The sequence below is a fragment of the Pleurodeles waltl genome, chromosome 1_2, assembly GCF_031143425.1.
Source record: "Pleurodeles waltl isolate 20211129_DDA chromosome 1_2, aPleWal1.hap1.20221129, whole genome shotgun sequence".
In the NCBI taxonomy this organism is placed as follows: domain Eukaryota; kingdom Metazoa; phylum Chordata; class Amphibia; order Caudata; family Salamandridae; genus Pleurodeles; species Pleurodeles waltl.
Genome location: NC_090437.1, coordinates 347,454,341 through 347,473,839, shown reverse-complemented (window position 1 = coordinate 347,473,839; position 19,499 = coordinate 347,454,341).

Sequence of the window (19,499 nt, the reverse complement as noted above, 5' to 3'; positions counted from 1 at the left end):
TGCCCTACCATATACTAGGGACTTATAGGTAGGTTGACTTAGCCAATTATAATTAGCCTAATTTGCATACTGATTTTACACAGAGCACAGGCCCTGGGACTGGTTTGCAGTACCCAGGGCACCATCAGAGTCAGGAAAACACCAGCAAAAAGTGGAAAAATGGGGGCGAAACGTTAAAAGGGCCTCTGCAATCAGCCCTGTTCTCTCACAGGTACCAAAATGTCATCAGGTATATAGATAGTAGGTTTGTAATTGATAAAAATAAATTTCACTAGAAATTAAAAGAGGTGCTTAATGGGCAATTTTATGTTGTTTCAGTATACTTAACTGACCCTTGAGCTATGTTGAAACTAGTATACAGAATGCAGCAATTACTTATTAAAACATTAAAAATGTTCTACTTAGTATCAAAAAGTGAAATGTCTATGCCTATATTAACGTAGATATTTATAAAAGCAATGGAAAACTCATAGAGAGTTACATATATATTGAGAAATGACAGAGATTGTTTCACTAGCAGTTACTCAACCATCCTTCTTATAAGTGTAAGTGTGAATGTTTACTGTTATTTTCAGTTACCATTAAAAAAGCTGCTTACAAAGCCTTACAATGTTTTTTGTGTAATGATGAGCATAAATACATAGTTTTATTTTTAAGTAGACTTGGTACTACACAATGTGTTTAGGAAGTTATGTACAGCCTATTTAGTACAGATAACGGAACCTTTAAGCGAGATGGAAAATGCTGACAAAAGTAAATGTTTTTTATGAGATCAGGAACCAGTTTTCTGAGTTTAAGTAAGATATTAGCTTGCACACTCCTCTGCCAAGGTATATATTCACTATAGTAAAGACACAGTACTCATGTAGCTAAATAGAGAATGGATCTAGTAACACTAGCAGCCAGTTGATGAATACACTGATACATCTACGCCATCACTGATATGTACACTAACAGATCCAGGCAGCTACTGATGCCTACAGTAACAGATCTAGGTAGAAAGTAATGCATACACTGTGACCCCTAGGTACACACTGATGACACCTAGGCACACACTGATGCACACACTGGCACATCCAGGCACGTACTAATGCATAGTCTGACACACTCAGGTGCATACTAATTTAAAGAATGAGACATGCTGGCTTAGATAGATACATATAGTAACCATGTAGGACGCACTGATGCATACATTACCACAGCTAGGCAAGCACTTATACGTACACCGATACACTCAAGCACACTAAAGCATAGATATATACTCATAAGCAGACACTGAGGCATACACTGACACACCCAGGCAGACACTGATGCATAGATTGAGACAGCTAGATAGACACTGATGCATACTCATACACCTATTCACACACTCATGCATACAATCGTCTGACACACCTAGGGTCATGATGATGCATTAACTGGCATATCCAGGGAGATTCTGATGGATACACTAACACATCCAGCCCACACTGATAGATACAGTTATATACCTAGGTACACACTGATACATTCACTGACACAGAGGCACACACTAGCATATACACTGTTACATCTCTGGACACATTGCTGCATATACTAAGACAGGTAGGAACTCACTGATGCATACACTGATACACCCATGGACACACTGATGCAAATACTGACACATCAAGACACACACTGACACACCCAAATACAGACAAATGCATTGTGAAATATACCCAGATGCATTGTAATGCGTGAGATACAGCTGCATACAGTAGCATTCTTAGGGGACAGTGATGCATACATTATGAAACCCAGGAACACACTGATCCACACAGTGACACATAGAGGTACACATTTATGCATACACTGACATGCAGAGAAGCAGTCATATATACACTCATACACCCAAGCAAAGTGATGGATAGTCTGGTGCACTGAGGCACGCGTTTATGCAAAGGATGACACACCCAGGTAGATACTGATGCAGTGCATAAACGTATATTTACTATGAATTGAATTTTGTATTAGAAAATATTCTGTTGAAGTTTTTTTCTGTAAAGCTAAGATTAGTCAAGAATAATTGAGAATAAGCAAAAAAATATCTCAAATTCACAGATTCATTCATATACTAATTCATTCACTCATACATGCACTCAAAGACTCATGTGCCCAATCAGACCCACTCATAGACTCCCACACCCACTTTCAAAACCAGACACTCATGCACCCGCTCACACACCCACTCAGACACTGAGGCACCCACTCACAGACCCAATCAGACACTGATGCACCCAGTCACAGACCCACTCAGACCCTCATGCACCCAGTCACAGACCCACTCAGACACTCACGTACCAACTCAAAGATCAACTCAGACCCTCATGCACCCACTCACAGATCCACTCAGATACTGACACACCCATTCAGACACTGACGTACCCACTCGCAGACCCATTCAGAACCTCACACACCTACTCACAGAGTGACTCAGACACTCATGCATCCACGAACAGAAAAACTCACACCATCATGCACCCACTCACAGACCCACTCAGACACTGACACACTGACTCACAGACCCACTCAGACCCTCATGCGCCCACTCACAAACCACTCAGACCCTCATGCACCCACTTTCACACCCAGACAGACACTCTGACTCCCAGAGACACCCTCTCACACCTATTCTCACATGAAGAGAGACAGACTGTTTGGCTGTGCATGGTGTGGGGTTGGGTGGTTATGGGGGTCGAATGCAGGTCCTGGCCCAGGCCTTGCAGCCATCCCCCGCTGTGCATGGCCAAAGGCCGTGCTCAGCATGAGCTTGGGTGGTTATAGGGGTTAACCTGCATGGGCCTGGCCACAGGCCAGGGCCTGCGGTAAACTCATGCTGCACACGGCCAAAGGCCTTGGGAAGTGTGGGGTTGTTATAGGGGTTGGAGGCAGGGCCTGGCCATAGGCTTTAAAAAATCCTAGAAATTCAGTGAAAAAAAACAAAGGTTACAGAGACATTACATTTAGGCTTCAATTTGACACGTACAAAACTACAGAAATTGAACAGCTATAGTTACCTGAGCTAACAATAACTTGCACCCTGGTAATGCACTGCTTCTGACCTCGCATATTACATCACTCATGACATGGTCAGTGACATCACAGATGACATCTCAAATGACATCACTGATGAGGTAATCCAGCATGTGTTGGTGCTTGTACAGATATGTGACTGTGTATCTGAGTGACAGTATGGGTGAGTAATTGGCTGTCACTTCTTATTTGGTAGAGTACGTGGATGTGTTAGTAGGTGTATTGGTGAGTCAGTGGGTATTTGAGTGTCTGCATTGGCTCTGTGAGTTGGTGTGGGAGTAGGTATAAAGATGAGTGAATGGGTGTGTGCCTTCTTGTATGAGTGAGTGACTAGGTGTGTAAGTGACTGTATCAGTAAGTGAGGTGGTTAGGGACTGCATCAGTGACTAACAAGATAGATGAGTACTTGTATCCATAAGAGAGTGTCTGTGTAAGTGACTGTATGGGCTACTTATTGGATGTGTTAATAACTGTATTGTGAAGTGAGTGGGTAGGTGAGTTGGTGTAAGGATGAGTGAATGGTTGACTCAGCTCTTGTATGGAAGAGTAAGTGTACGTGTGAGTAGTTGTATTATTATGCAAGTTGACACACTGTTTGTGTTAGTGGGTTTTTTGCTTGCTCTAGAGAAGAGTGAGTGGGACTGTGAGTGTTTCAATTGGTGAGTGAGCGAGTGTGTATTGATCAATGAGTGAGAAAGTGAGTGTATGAGTGAGGGGGTTGATGTATTAGTGGCTACATGCATAAGTGAGTGTCTTTGTCAGTGACTGAATCGCATAGAGAGTGGATTAAAGAGTAGCTGTATTGGTGAGCATGTGAGTATGTAAATGGCTGCAAAAGTGACTTTGTGGGTGTTTCAGTGGCTGTCTGGGCTGGGTGTGTAAGTGTCTATGTGAGTTGTTGTATGAGTGTGTGAGTGGATGTGTGAAACTTTGTATAGGCCAGTTAGTGGCTATGTGAGTAGCTGTATAGGTGTCTAAATGCATGAGTAACTGACATATAGGTGATTGATTGTGTGTGTGTGTCTTTTGGTGGGCGAATGAATCACTATATGTTAGTAGTTTTATGGGTGTGTCAATGAGTATGTGAGCATTTGTGTATGAGTGCATTTATGTAATTGTGTGTGGGGGTTTGACCAAGTGTGAGTGTTTCAGTGGATGATGTCATCAGTGATGTCAGTGACCATGTCATGAGTGATGTAATGTGTGAGGTCATAAAGGAAAGCAGTCTTTACAGTGTGATTTTTACATTGCAGTGCCTTTACCACACGTCTTTACCACACATTTAATGTAAGTATGGGGCTTTGGGGGGTCTCCTCCTATAAAGATAAAAGTTTTATATATACATTTAAACATATATATATTTAAACTTACCATACAAATACTTAGACTAATAATGTGTGGCAATGGCACACTAGGTAAAAGCATTTGCGTGCTAAACATTTGTGGGGTATAAATGCGTTGTAAAGGCATGCAATATGTTTACCGGCACACTCAGGTTCTTTCCATACTTTATTTACTTTTGTGGGTAATAGAATTTAATTTCTGTGTTATGGCGATGCGTTTTGGTCATAGCCTTCGAATGGCCATAAAAAGGAACAAAGAGCAAAATGTGTTTTAAAAAGAGGCACAACACCCCTCCATCCTCTACTTTAAAGGGAACACAAATGGGTACATTTCTTCCTTTCTGAATGCAAATGTCTTTTTTGATCTTCAGCAAATCAATGTGTTAGCAAGAACATTCACCAGCCAATATTTTAAAGATAACAAAAGATAATAATTACATTACATTTTTTAAAGATTTTTATTGGCAGAATGAAACCGCTTGTTTCTTCATTATTACATCATCCTTTCACCAATTCAATAAAATGCAATCTGTGTAATAATAATAAAAAACTAAGGGCCTGATTCTAACTTTGGAGGACGGTGTTAAACCGTCCCAAAAGTGGCGGATATACCACCTACCGTATTACGAGTCCATTATATCCTATGGAACTCGTAATACGGTAGGTGGTATATCCGCCACTTTTGGGACGGTTTAACACCGTCCTCCAAAGTTAGAATCAGGCCCTAAATCTTTAAAAAATCCATATTAATGATAAAAGTCACATATTCCACTAACAGTACTTCTGGAAGCGAAAGGAATTAGAAGAGAGGAGAAGGTACAGAATTATCTCAGTAACAGAACTTGGAAAAGTTAAATGCATTAGGGAACAGGAGAGGATACACAGTGACATGATTTCACATCAATACTCTTGTCCATGATTTTTTATATATATATATATACACATATATCTTCATTTGTAGTATATACGTTTTTTTACTTTCGATATTGTTCTGTTAGTACGTGGACATTTGTCACAATTTATGTATTCTAGTTTTAAATTAATCATAATACTTTAAAATTATTAAAACCATATGCACGTCAAATAAATATATAATTACAAGAACATTATTCAAAAAAAGTGTCCTGTGCTTATTTTCAAGTGCAAAACAATCATGATTCTTAATGCTGTTATGCCGATCTTGATATCATTGATGAGTACCAATTTACCTCATAAAGTAACTAGTTTCCTATTATAAAAGTACCTAAAAGACCACATGATCATTATTTTCATCAAAACATCAGGTTTGCACTTTATCAACTCATCATCATTCCCTATTATACAATTACTAGATAATAATATTACCTATTGAAATGCAACGGACTTCAAGTGTACTAATTACTGATACATTAGCAAAAAGTGACAAGTGCCTATTATAAAGTGCAGAATAGTAATTTTTCACAGAGGTGCAACAGCTTTTAAAAATCATCTAATTTCATTTATAAAGAGGTGGTCTATGCTTTTTCTATTGCATCATGAAGTCATTGATTTTTTTGTTGTTGTATAGAATCAACTCCTCTTCCCTGTTTATCATCATTATTACACTTATTCACCAGATTCCTCCTCGCAATGACCCCAGAACAATTTTACTGTAACTCCATATCGCATGATCATCACTTATAAGAATACATGAAGCTCAGCATCATAGTTCAACCCCCATGGGATGTGAGTATTTAATAGCATTATCCATTTTGATTCTGACTGCCACAAAAAGCATTCACAATCTCCTCCTCTTGGTTTCTTGTTAATATGCTGGATACCATAAAAGGATAATCCTGACACATCGCCACCATGATTTTCCCAGATGTGGTTCACAATTGCATATGTGATATCTTTATTTTGCACTGCTCTGAGATGTTGCAATATTAAAAGTTTCAATTTATTGAAGGTGCTCCCTACATATTGTTTGCCACATCTCCATTCCAGAACATAAACAACATATGGGGTGCCACAGTTGTAGGAAAGTACCATCTTGCCTGGCATGTTACCCCCATATTTCACTGTATATATGTTGTTTTAGTTGTATGTGTCACTGGGACCCTGCCAGCCAGGGCCCCAGTGCTCATAAGTGTGCCCTGCTATGTATGTGTTACCTGTGTTATGACTAACTGTCTCACTGAGGCTCTGCTATCCAAAACCTCAGTGGTTATGCTCTCTCATTTCTTTGCAAATTGTCACTAACAGGCTAGTGACCAATTTCACCAATTTACATTGGCATACTGGAACACCCTTATAATTCCCTAGTATATGGTACTGAGGTACCCAGGGTATTGGGGTAACAGGAGATCCCTATGGGCTGCAGCAATTCTTGTGCCACCCATGGGGAGCTCTGACAATTCTTACACAGGCCTGCCACTGCAGCCTGAGTGAAATAACGTCCACGTTATTTCACAGCCATTTACCACTGCACTTAAGTAACTTATAAGTCACCTATATGTCTAACCTTTACCTGGTAAAGGTTAGGTGCTAAGTTACTTAGTGTGTGGGCACCCTGGCACTAGCCAAGGTGCCCCCACATTGTTCAGGGCAAATTCCCCGGATTTTGTGAGTGCGGGGACACCATTACACGCGTGCACTATACATAGGTCACTACCTATGTATAGCTTCACAATGGTAACTCCGAATATGACCATGTAACATGTCTAAGATCATGGAATTGCCCCCCCAATGCCATCCTGGCATTGGTGAGACAATCCCATGATCCCACGGGTCACTAGTACAGACCCGGGTACTGCCAAACTACCTTTCCCGGGGTTTCACTGCAGCTGCTGCTGCTGTCAACCCCTCAGACAGGTTTCTGCCCTCCTGGGGTCCAGCCAGGCTTGGCCCAGGAAGGCAGAACAAAGGACTTCCTCAGAGAGAGGGTGTTACACCCTCTCCCTTTGGAAAAAGGTGTCAGGGCTGGGGAGGAGTAGCCTCCCCCAGCCTCTGGAAATGCTTTGATGGGCACAGATGGTGCCCATCTCTGCAAAAGCCAGTCTACACCGGTTCAGGGATCCCCCAGCCCTGCTCTGGCGCGAAACTGGACAAAGGAAAGGGGAGTGACCACTCCCCTGACCTGCACCTCCCCTGGGAGGTGCCCAGAGCTCCTCCAGTGTGCTCCAGACCTCTGCCATCTTGGAAACAGAGGTGCTGCTGGCACACTGGACTGCTCTGAGTGGCCAGGGCCAGCAGGTGACGTCAGAGACTCCTTCTGATAGGCTCCTTCAGGTGTTGCTAGCCTATCCTCTCTCCTAAGTAGCCAAACCTCCTTTTCTGGCTATTTAGGGTCTCTGCTCTGGGGAATTCTTTAGATAACGAATGCAAGAGCTCATCAGAGTTCCTCTGCATCTCTCTCTTCACCTTCTCCCAAGGAATCGACTGCTGACCGCGCTGGAAGCCTGCAAAACTGCAACAAAGTAGCAAAGACGACTACTGCGACCTTGTAACGCTGATCCTGCCGCCTTCTCGACTGTTTTCCTGGTGGTGAATGCTGTGGGGGTAGTCTGCCTTCTCTCTGCACTATAAGCTCTGAAGAAATCTCCCGTGGGTCGACGGAATCCTCCCCCTGCAACCGCAGGCACCAAAGAACTGCATCACCGGTCTCCTGGGTCTCCTCTCAGCACGACGAGCGAGGTCCCTTGAACTCAGCAACTCTGTCCAAGTGACTCCCACAGTCCAGTGACTCTTCAGTCCAAGTTTGGTGGAGGTAAGTCCTTGCCTCCCCACGCTAGACTGCATTGCTGAGAACGGCGTGTTTTGCAGCTACTCCGGCTCCTGTGCACTTTTCCAGGATTTCCTTTGTGCACAGCCAAGCCTGGGTCCCCGGCACTCTAACCTGCAGTGCACGACCTTCTGAGTTGTCCTCCGGCGTCGTGGGACCCTCCTTTGTGACTTCGGGTGAGCTCCAGTTCACCCCACTTCGTAGTGTCTGTTCCGGCACTTCTGCGGGTGCTGCTTGCTTCTGAGTGGGGTCTTTGTCTTGCTGGACGCCCCCTCCGTCTCCTCACGCAATTGGCGACATCCTGGTCCCTCCTGGGCCACAGCAGAATCCAAAAACCCTAACCGCGACCCTTGCAGCTAGCAAGGCTTGTTTGTGGTTTTTCTGCACGGAAACACCTCTGCACGGCTCTTCACGACGTGGGACATCCATCCTCCAAAGGGGAAGTTTCTAGCCCTTGTCGTTCTTGCAGAATCCACAGCTTCTACCATCCAGTGGCAGCTTCTTTGCACCCACAGCTGGCATTTCCTGGGCATCTGCCCACTCCCGACTTGATCGTGACTCTTGGACTTGGTCCCCTTGTTCCACAGGTACTCTTGTCAGGAAATCCATTGTTGTTGCATTGCTGGTGTTGGTCTTCCTTGCAGAATTCCCCTATCACGACTTCTGTGCTCTCTGGGGATCTTAGGTGCACTTTGCACCCACTTTTCAGGGTCTTGGGGTGGGCTATTTTTCTAACCCTCACTGTTTTCTTATAGTCCCAGTGACCCTCTACAAGGTCACATAGGTTTGGGGTCCATTCGTGGTTCGCATTCCACTTCTAGAGTATATGGTTTGTGTTGCCCCTATCCCTATGTGCCCCCATTGCATTCTATTGTGACTATACATTGTTTGCACTGTTTTCTATTGCTATTACTGCATATTTTGGTATTGTGTACATATATTTTGTGTATATTTGCTATCCTTATACTGAGGGTACTCACTGGGATACTTTTGGCATATTGTCATAAAAATAAAGTACCTTTATTTTTAGTATATCTGTGTATTGTGTTTTCTTATGATATTGTGCATATGACACTAGTGGTACTGTAGGAGCTTCACTCGTCTCCTAGTTCAGCCTAAGCTGCTCTGCTAAGCTACCTTTTCTATCAACCTAAGCTGCTAGACACCCCTCTACACTAATAAGGGATACCTGGCCCTGGTGCAAGGTGTAAGTACCCCTTGGTACCCACTACAAGCCAGGCGAGCCTCCTACAACAGTTAATTGAATCATTAATCTTAAAACTGCTCCCATTTTGTGAATGAAACATATTAACATTCCATGTCTATTGACATGTCTTACACTTTATGACACCGCCAAAAACCTTTTTGTTGATGTTGTGACCAATTTGTTAGCTCCCTCATTGTACACTTTGCCATGAAGCTACTTGTCAGATATTGTCCTAATGATCTGGTTTTCTGAAATGTTATCACAGGATAATCTGGTAGTATCTTTTTTATAGTTGTATCCAATGTAAGAACCTGCCAATATTGTTGTAACACTTGTTTAAATGAATTACTTGAGGCATCAAACTCCATGAAACAATGATAGGCTTGGCCTGGTTCCTCCTTCTTGATGTTAAATTGCTTTGGAGTCAATAATTCATCTCTTTTACGTGACCAAGCTCTTTCCATAGCATCCTCTACTCCACTCCTGGGATAGCCTCTCCCAATGAATCTTTGCCAGATTTATTTTGCTTCATGTATGAATACTTCATCCTCTGAGCAGATTCTCCGGGCTCTAATTAGTTCTCTATATGGGATGCTCCATTTAAGAGCTTGTGGATGTCCTTTGTGTGCACGGAGTAGATTGTTGCAACTTGTGGGCTTCCTATATAACTTGCTACAAACCTTACTATCCTGTATGTACACCAATAAATCCAATATTTTAGAATTTTAGTTGCATTGATGTCATATGCAAAACTCAATTTATGTGTATCTCTCTCTCTATAAATATATATATACCTATATATATATATATATATATATATATATATATATATATATAGAGAGAGAGAGAGAGAGATGTTTATTATTTACATCAGACTCAGCACTCATGTGAGTTCCATAACATAATAAATGATGGAGCTAATTATTTATCTATAAATGTTCTTTATATCCATAATAGTCAGAATCCGTAGTAATCACAGTGGTTACTGTGATCAGTACGAATTGCAACTATTATGGATATAATGAATTATAGAAGATGATGTTGTTATGAGCACTTATGAATAAAGAATGTGCTACACTGAGAAGGAAGTGTTGAATCTGTGCCATCCATAACTCCGGAATTAGACTTTGTGGAATCATTTAATATGATATGGAACCCATATGAGTGCTGAGTCTGATGTAAATAATGGACTTCTAGGACTTCGTCCTGGTGTATTGAGGACTAGGAGGGTTGGTCTTCAAGACTCGTGCACAATTTCCATGGGAGTACTTTAAAATGTATTTGTCCATCAGTGTGGTTGGGTGCAGCATTGATTGCCTTAGGCCTTCTTTTGATTTGAATGAATATATAAATGTTTGCATATACAAGTTTCATGTCACCCAGGAGCTCGCCTGCTTTGTCTTTTGTGACGGAATACCGTGCATAATCGATTTTCCCACAGTAGTGGCAAGACATTTGGGCTATGGTATGTCCACTACTAGCATGTTCCCGTGACTCCTTCTAAATCCCAGGTAGACCTCTAGCCGCTGCCTCATACCTGTCCAGACAGGCCAATATTTTTCCTGTGCGGTGTTCTCTATATTCGAGCCAGGGGACCAAAGATGCAAGGCCCTGGAACGTCCTTGCACCATATTAGCTTCATATTTGTAGACCCTATTGTGGGCCAACTAGGCAAATGATCACAGTGCAATGTTTAGAAAGTGCCACTACCCATTCTGTGCAACATTTAGTATACCTTAACAACACATTATGCCTGTGCAAAGCATCGTGCATGCAGTGGGTGTGTTCCCCATTAGGCTGAAGCTAAGATGTTGCAGAGGTATTCAAGAGGTTCAATGAATATATTTTATCTGGTACTTTTGACGCCTGCACAGAGCAAGCATACAAATGGGGCGCGCCATTACTTTAAATCTGGGTCTATGTACTGTGCAGGATTTGCACCATACATTTGGCATTTATCCTATACAGTCCATCGATGGCATCCAGCATGTTGACACTATTGCACCTACTATGCACCATGGTGTGCCATATATTGACTACGGCACACACATGTTGGGTGTAGGGGGGGCTAATGTGCCCAAGTGAGGTGGCACTGCTTTAGATGCTGTCCAACTTTTCTGATATGTGGCCCTTAGTGCCTTCACTTTAGACCTGTTAAAGAGTGATGCAGTAGACATGTGTTCCTATTTTGTGTGTTGTGTGCCATAACAGGTGAAAGGCCCTGTGTGTTGCATGTGAATCCCACCCTTCTGCCCTACAAATACCTCCCTTGCATAAAGTGTTGTTGTTGGCAATTGCTGGCTGGCATTCGTATATGCATGAGGTTCATATGCACAGTGTGGGACAGTTATATTGGATGTATAGTGATGTCTGCATGATTTTTCAGACAGCTGTGGGACAAGGCATGCTGTGCATTTCAACAGTGCCCTACCTCAGGAGTCCAGCCCTGCTAAGTTCCATGTATCCTCATTCATGTGCATTTCTGGCTTCTCCCTGTACATTATCAGTAGTACATCTGGCACAGTCCATTTTTGGTACCCTAGTATCATGGTATGGAGATGTGAGATTTACCACTATGTTTATTGGTGTGCTGTGAGGTGTCCATTCCTGCACATGATATTTTATTGATGGTGATGTTGCATTTCAATGTGTGCTGCACTATGCACCACACAAGGGAAAGTTGTACATAATGAGTATACCTATCATATTTAGGTGATATGTAAATGGTGATGGAACCACTCAGGTGGCTATAGATATCAGTGCTGCCTGAGACTTCTACAGCATTGTCACAGTTAAACAGATAACTTTTCTGCTGGGTACTTCTGGACTTCGAGGTTTCTTGCTCTCTCATTGAGATCACTGTAAACGATAATTTTGTTTAGTTTTTTACAATTTTAATTTATTTTGGGAAAAATGACCCTCGATTCATGAAGTTAGGTGAAAAGAAAAAAATGAAAATTATTTTGCATTTTCCCAAAGTATCACACATCAAATAAATATATGAACGTAGAACAATACCATCAAAATAAATAATACATGTAGTGCACTGTAGGAAGTTGGCTCTGTATATACTATTTCAAAGTAAGAAATAGTGTGCACAGAGTCCAAGGGTTCCCCTTAGAGGTAAGATAGTGGAAAATTAGATAATTGTAATGCTCTATTTTGTGGTAGTGTGGTCGAGCAGTGGGCTTATCAGAGGGTAGTGTTAAGCATTTGTTGTACACACACAGGCAATAAATGAGGAACACACACTCAAAGACTTACTCCAGGCCAATAGGTTTTTCTAAAGAAAATGTATTTTCTTAGTTTATTTTAAGAACCACAGGTTCAAGATTTGAAGTAAATACATAAAATGCAAGGTACTCCACACAGGTAAGTTAGGAACTTTGAATAAAAGCCATATCATATACAGTCTTTGTTAAAATGGCAATAAGCTATGTTAAAAGTGGACACTGCAAAAATCAACAGTTCCTGGGCAAGGTAAGTAAAGGTTAGATTGTGAAGTAAGTAAGACACTTACAAGTCTCAGTTCCTGGGCATAGGCAGACCACGGTTGTGGGGTTCAGGGCAACCCCAAAGTTACCACACCAGCAGCTCCAGGCCGGCCAGTTGCAGAGATCAAAGAGGTGCCCAAAACACATAGGCGCCTATGGAGAACAGGGGTGCTCCAGTTCCAGTCTGCCAGCAGGTAAGTACCCACGTCCTCGGAGGGCAGACCAGAGGGGTTTTGTAGAGCACTGTGGGGACACAAGTAGGCACACAAAACACACCCTCAGTGGCACAGCGGCAGCTGGGTGCAGTGTGCAAAGCAGGTGTCGGGTTTTAGATAGGATTCAATGTTGGGACCCGGGGGTCACTCTAGCGGTGCAGGCAGGTACAGGGTGGGCTTCTCGGGACAGCCACCACCTGGGCTAGGCAGAGGGTCACCTGGGGGTCACTCCTGCACTGAGGTTCGGTTCCTTCAGGTCATGGGGGCGGCGGGTGCAGTGCTGGTTAAAGGCGTCGGGTCCCTTGTTACAGGCAATCGCGGTCAGGTGGAGCCTCTGGATTCTCTCTGCATGCGTCACTGTAGGGGTCCAGGGGGGTCGTCTCGGGCTACTCACGGGGTCGCAGTCACTGGGGAGTCCTCCCTGTGGTGTTTGTTCTCTGGATCTCGAGCCGGGGTGTCGGGTGCAGAGTGGGAAGTCTCACGCTTCCGGCAGGAAACGTGAAGTCTTTAAAAGTTGCAGAAAAGTTGCAAGTTTGTTGCTGTTTCTTTAGCATTGCCGCTGCTCATGGGAGTTTCTTGGTCCTTAGGTTCAGGGCAGTCCTCTGAGGCTTCAGAGGTCGCTGTTCCCTGTTGGATGCGTCACTGTTGCAGTTTTTCGAGTCAGGAGACAGGCCAGTAGGGCTGGGGCCAAAGCAGTTGTAGTCTTCCTTCGTCTCTGCAGGTTTACAGGTCAGCAGTCCTTCTTCTTAGTTCTGGTTGCAGGAATCTCCTTTCCTCGGTTCTGGGGTGCCCCTAAATACTAAATCTAGGGGTGTGTTTAGGTCTTGGTGGGCAGAAGCCAAAGGCTACTGTCCTAGAGGGTGGCTACAACCCTATTCCTATTGGGGGAATCCTCCAAAACTAAGAAGGGGGATTTCTAAAGTCAGGGGTCACCTCAGCTCAGAGCACCTTAGTGGCTGTTCTGACTGGTGGGTGACTCCTCCTTGTTTTTCTAATTAACTCCTCCAGCCTTGCCGCCAAAAGTGGGGGCAGTGGCCAGAGGGGCGGGCATCTCCACTAGCTGGGATGCCCTGGGGCGGTGTAACAAAGGGGGTGAGCCTTTGAGGCTCACCGCCAGGTGTTACACTTCCTGCAGGCTTTGTTCCTGGCCACAGAGTGACAAAGGCACTCTCCCCATGTGGCCAGAAACTCGTCTGGTTGTGGCAGGCTGGCAGAAACTGGTCAGCCCCACACTAGAAGTCGGGTTGGTATTCAGGGGGCATCTCTAAGATGCCCTCTCGGTGCATGTTACAATAAATTGCACACTGGCATCAGTGTGCATTTATTGTGTTGAGAAGGTTGATAACAAACTTTCCAGATTTCAGTGTAGCCATTATGGAACTGTGGAGTTCGTGTTTGACCAACTCCCAGACCATATACTCTTATGGCTACCCTGCACTTACAATGTCTAAGGTTTTGCTTAGACACGGGAGGGGCATAGTGCTCATGCACATATGCCCTCACCTGTGCTATAGTGCACCCTGCCTTAGGTCTGTAAGGCCTGCTAGAGGGGTGACTTACCTATGCCACAGGCAGTGTGAGGTGGGCATGGCACTCTGAGGGGAGTGCCATGTCGACTTAGTCATTTTCTCCCCACCAGCACACACAAGCTGTGAGGCAGTGTGTATGTGCTGAGTGAGGGGTCCCCTGGGTGGCATTATACATGCTTCAGCCCTTAGAGACCTTCCCTGGCATCAGGGCCCTTGGTACCAGGGGTGCCAGTTACAAGGTACTTATCTGAGTGCCAGGGCTGTGCCAATTGTGGAAGCAAATGTACAGTTTAGGGGAAAAACACTAGTGCTGGGGCCTGGTAAGCAGGGTCCCAGCACACTTTCAATCAAAACTTAGCATCAGCAAAGGCAAACCGTTAGGGGGTAACCATGCCAAGGAGGCATTTCCTTACATTCAAATTTTTCCTTTATAGATATAGCTGCATATAATCTAACCAATCATTGTAAATAAATAATTACTTTTGAGGCCATAGGCTGCAATGAGCAAATACACAATGGAAGGGGCTCCTAATAGCTATGTAAGCAAAACTCATCACAGCAGGATATTGGTAAGCTCTTGTTTTTCTATAATACACTTACTACCACCATATGAGGCTTCAGACCTTAAAACCGACACAACCTATTAATTCAGCCTTCAATCAATGCACTCACTTATTCAACTATCCATTTATCAACTCATCATTCATATATGTGTGCACCGATTCATTTACTTATCCACCCTCACTCTCAATTCTCCATCCAAGCATTAACTCATTATTATATTCAGACTTTCAATCAGTCACACAATCACACACACAAAGTTGCCAATCTCTTTACTTTTATTTATATTTATTAAGTGTATTTTTATTTTGGGTTAATTGCCCATTCATGCCACTGAGAGATGAAAATGTGTTAATTAGAAAGGTCAGTGTGATTTTTGTTCATGTCAGAAGCACCAGGAAGGTAGACAGTTGATTTGAAGGAGAGCATAAATAAAACTTCTTAAAGAAAGTCACAGAATTCTGGAAGCTGATGCCAGAGCACAGTGCATTGACGTTTCACACAAAAGTGATGTAAATGAAACTATGGGCTTTCAATATTTTCTCTTTCAAACAAAAGTCAGATGGTCAGTGGGTACAAAAATATATTGTTTACATGAACCATTTATCAGAGCAATGTGCTAAAAGAAAAGCCTTTAACTGGATGTCGTCTGCTGTTGGTAACATTATCTGTAGATGGAGCCCTTTTGAGTGTGTGGGTGTGATTTTGATATCATAAAGATGGTTTTTATGTCATAAACATGGGGTAGGCCCAAGGGGACATAACTATTCATTGACATGTGACCATCTCTTTTTTCTCTCTCTCTCTCTCTCTCTCTCTCTCTCTCTCTCTCTCTCTCTCTCTCTCTCTCTCTCTCTCTCTCTCTCATACACACACACACACACACAGACACATACAGATTTTTATAAAGAATGCACGTAATAAATGTTTGAGTGCTTTTATTGCACAAAATACAGCCCCGAAATCACTCTGCAGAGATTTAGCATTGTTTGGGCATAATGCAGCATCGTGAACCAAACTGTATCAAGTTTTCTTAAAAATACAGCATAAAATCCAAATCATCAGGCGCATTCTCTGCCAGTATTATTTTTATCCATTTTTACTTAAAAGAATATTTTTATGTTGTGGTAATTTTGCCAAATGTGCAGCAAATGATGTGATATTTGCAGTAAATTCATATTTATTAGGAACACATAGAATTCACTGTTTCGCATAAATCCACTAGCCCTCACCAATTTCCATTGTTTTTTATAACAATGTATACATGAAAAGTAAACCTAAACTCTCAAAATGTCCATTGTTAGCTGCAATTTGATTTGAAGAAAATAGTTTTTCAGTGTAGCTATCCCAAAACAAATATAAATATGAGATATAAAAAATGTGTAACATATAAAATGGTCCTATATTAACATCTTGGTATTCTGGTGACATGTACATGCCCCTCTGCCTTTGGCCTTGTGGCTTATGATGTCACCAAAACCTTAAGAGCAATTTTGAACCATATCACACAGTAACCCATTACATATTCTCTCTCTCTCTCTTTCTCTCTCTCTCTCTCTCTCTCTCTCTCTGTGCTACGTATGTGTGTGTGTGTTTATCTCATCAAAGTGCTTACTAGCAGGTATCTACTATTCTCAACTCCACATCTTGTTAAGTTTACCTGTTTATATTTAACGTGAGGCCATAGTGGACGTTTTTACTTCATGTTCTTGCAGGTTGATATTAATGACCACAATATTCTCGCAGAGACTGAAATTGTATGCATAGTTGAATCAAACTGTCAATGGTTGCTTGCTTTTAACAAGAAAATGTACACCTTGTTAACAGGAAGATGCTCTGACCACCAGGTGGGTAGTCATGAGCAGGGAACAGCCATTAGGCTGCCAAGACGGAGCTCACTCCAAACAATGCACAAGCTTTTTCCAGAAACTGTTAGAGAAACATGAACACAGCAAGGCACAGCCCAACTGAGCAATCTTCAAGAAATAAGTCAAGGGAGATATCTGATAGTCTTGATAGCAACTCCGTATCTTGGACTGGGGAAATTCTGCCAGGTCTGAGGGACATCAAAGACTTCACCTGACAGTGCCTGGGCTCTTTGCTGAGAGTCCTGACTTGCCAAGTGGTGCCAAATCTAGTTCCTGTGCCTTTGGGAGTGAATGCAGGTGCAGCAAGGAAGAAACTAGAACATTGACTTCCAGAATGACTTTGGAAGAAGAGCCACTCTCTGACCTCGCGACGTTGCCTGCACCGGAGTCATTGTCCCTGCTGAGTGCATGACCGTGTCCTACAGCACAGTGCCTCTGAAGTCGTGAGACAGCCTGAGCCCAAAGTGCCATGTCACTAAAGTCTGTAGCCCCCGACTCCACTGCATTACCTGTGGCCCCATGGTGTGATCACGACACTGTGAAGTCTTTGTTTCCTCACCATTTTAGAAGGTACTCGGCAGCGCTCCCTCAAGGGCGGTGCTGGACTGTTGGAATTGACTTTGTCAAGCTGTTTTGAAAGCCCCAGTTGGAGCTGTTGTGTTTCTAAGTGATATACTACATTTAATCTTTGAAAATGTGTATCTTTACTTGTAAATGTTTGATTTGTGTCATTGTGGTCTTATTTTACCCAGATAAATGATGGATATTTTTCTAAGGCTCCCTACTTGGACAGGGTGCAAACCACTGACAACTAGAGACCCCATTTCTAACCCAAGTCATGACATATGCCAGCATACCAAGATAATTTCTGCAGTTTGATAAGTGTCATCTTTCTGTGGTGCAGAATTTAGCACTTTATTGGTAAACTAGAGTGGTGTGCAACGTATTTAGATGAGTGAAAATGCTGCAGTAGAGTCATATAACTCTTGATAGTAAATTTATGCAATGGTATTACATTGAGTTAAGTAAAGTAATTTAAAGTATGGAATCCTGTGCTTAAGGGTATCACTCTTAATGCTCTTTTTCAGCAAGCCCCTTATGTAATGTCCCAATGTCTCTTTTGCAAGAGGTCTTCAGACATTTTGAGATATGTGTAACTTCTGGTATATATTGTCAATTGAGTACCCTGCTTTTTAAACATGTTATCGGTAAAATTTAAGTCATGGCCTTGTCATTCGAGCCTGGTTGTTCAAAGTAGATGTTCCTTGAAATATGCTAATAAACAGAAAAATGTGGCTGAACACATGCAAGAGGAATATAAGTAGAAGACTCAATACACCAGAAGAAAATCTAACATTTAACATATTCAGCTATGACCTATCGTCAGAAACTAGGATAGCTCATAACAAGAAAATGGACCCCTCCGCGAAGTACTCTCTTTTGTTTCACCAACAGATGGGACGTGGTGATGACAGGATTCGAACTGTTAAGTTGACAAGACTACAAAAACTGGAAGGTCTTATTTGAGAATCACCCTCCACTCCCACAATGCCCAAGACCTGTTGAACAACCAGATTTAACTTGATTGTTTAAATTTTTAGCTCGGAATCTACCTAATAAATACCGGGGAGTGTCAGGATCTGTCCATTTTCTGCTGGATATACCTCTTTTGCATATTTAACAAAAATTGTTGCAGTCAGCAATTTATATAAATTATGAAAATGGTAGGCTGGAGACAACCAACGGTATTTCTAGCTCACTCAGAATACAAACAATGGACCCTAGCCAAGGTGTAGGAAGTCCGCTTAAAATGATGGCTGTTTCATCAGGGGTGATGATTGCTTAAAAACTGCCTCTCGCATTCTGTGCTGTCAGTAATGTTCTGCATCTCGGCTGAGCGAGAGAGTACAGCGAAGGAGGTTGTTTCACCTTGAGCTGAATATCTCCCTCAGTTTCCAGAGTTTGTTGACGCATGCTTTAAAAGGAGTTCTGCTTTTAATATGAATTTTGCTACACATGCCCTGTGCTGAGGTGTCAATCCTTTAAGACAAAATAAGATAGCTTGTCTTCATGATCGAATGTTGTTTGCGTTGAACATATTTTTGAGGAACAGTTTACACAAGGGTGACAGTGCAGGGCATATGCATAGAAGGTGTAGAAAGTCTTCCTGATGATATGCACATAGCCTGCATTTCCCGTTTTGTGAGGGATTGCGCCATTTTGGGACCAGGTCAAGTGAGGGGAGAAGACCCACCCTGGCGTTCATCACCTTTATTTTTAGGAATTTGTTTAGAGTTTCTCTCAGGTATGCCTGTGCTGTCGGTGTTTTGTACTTGTTTATAGTCATCCATCATCCATGGGACCGTGACCTAAACTTGTCATTGTCCCTGCTCCACGATAGCTGTTTGATTTGCTTATTTATTAGCTTCTTAAATGTTTTCTGTGGTAAGGACTTTTTCCACAGCTCTTCTGCCTGAGGTTGCTTG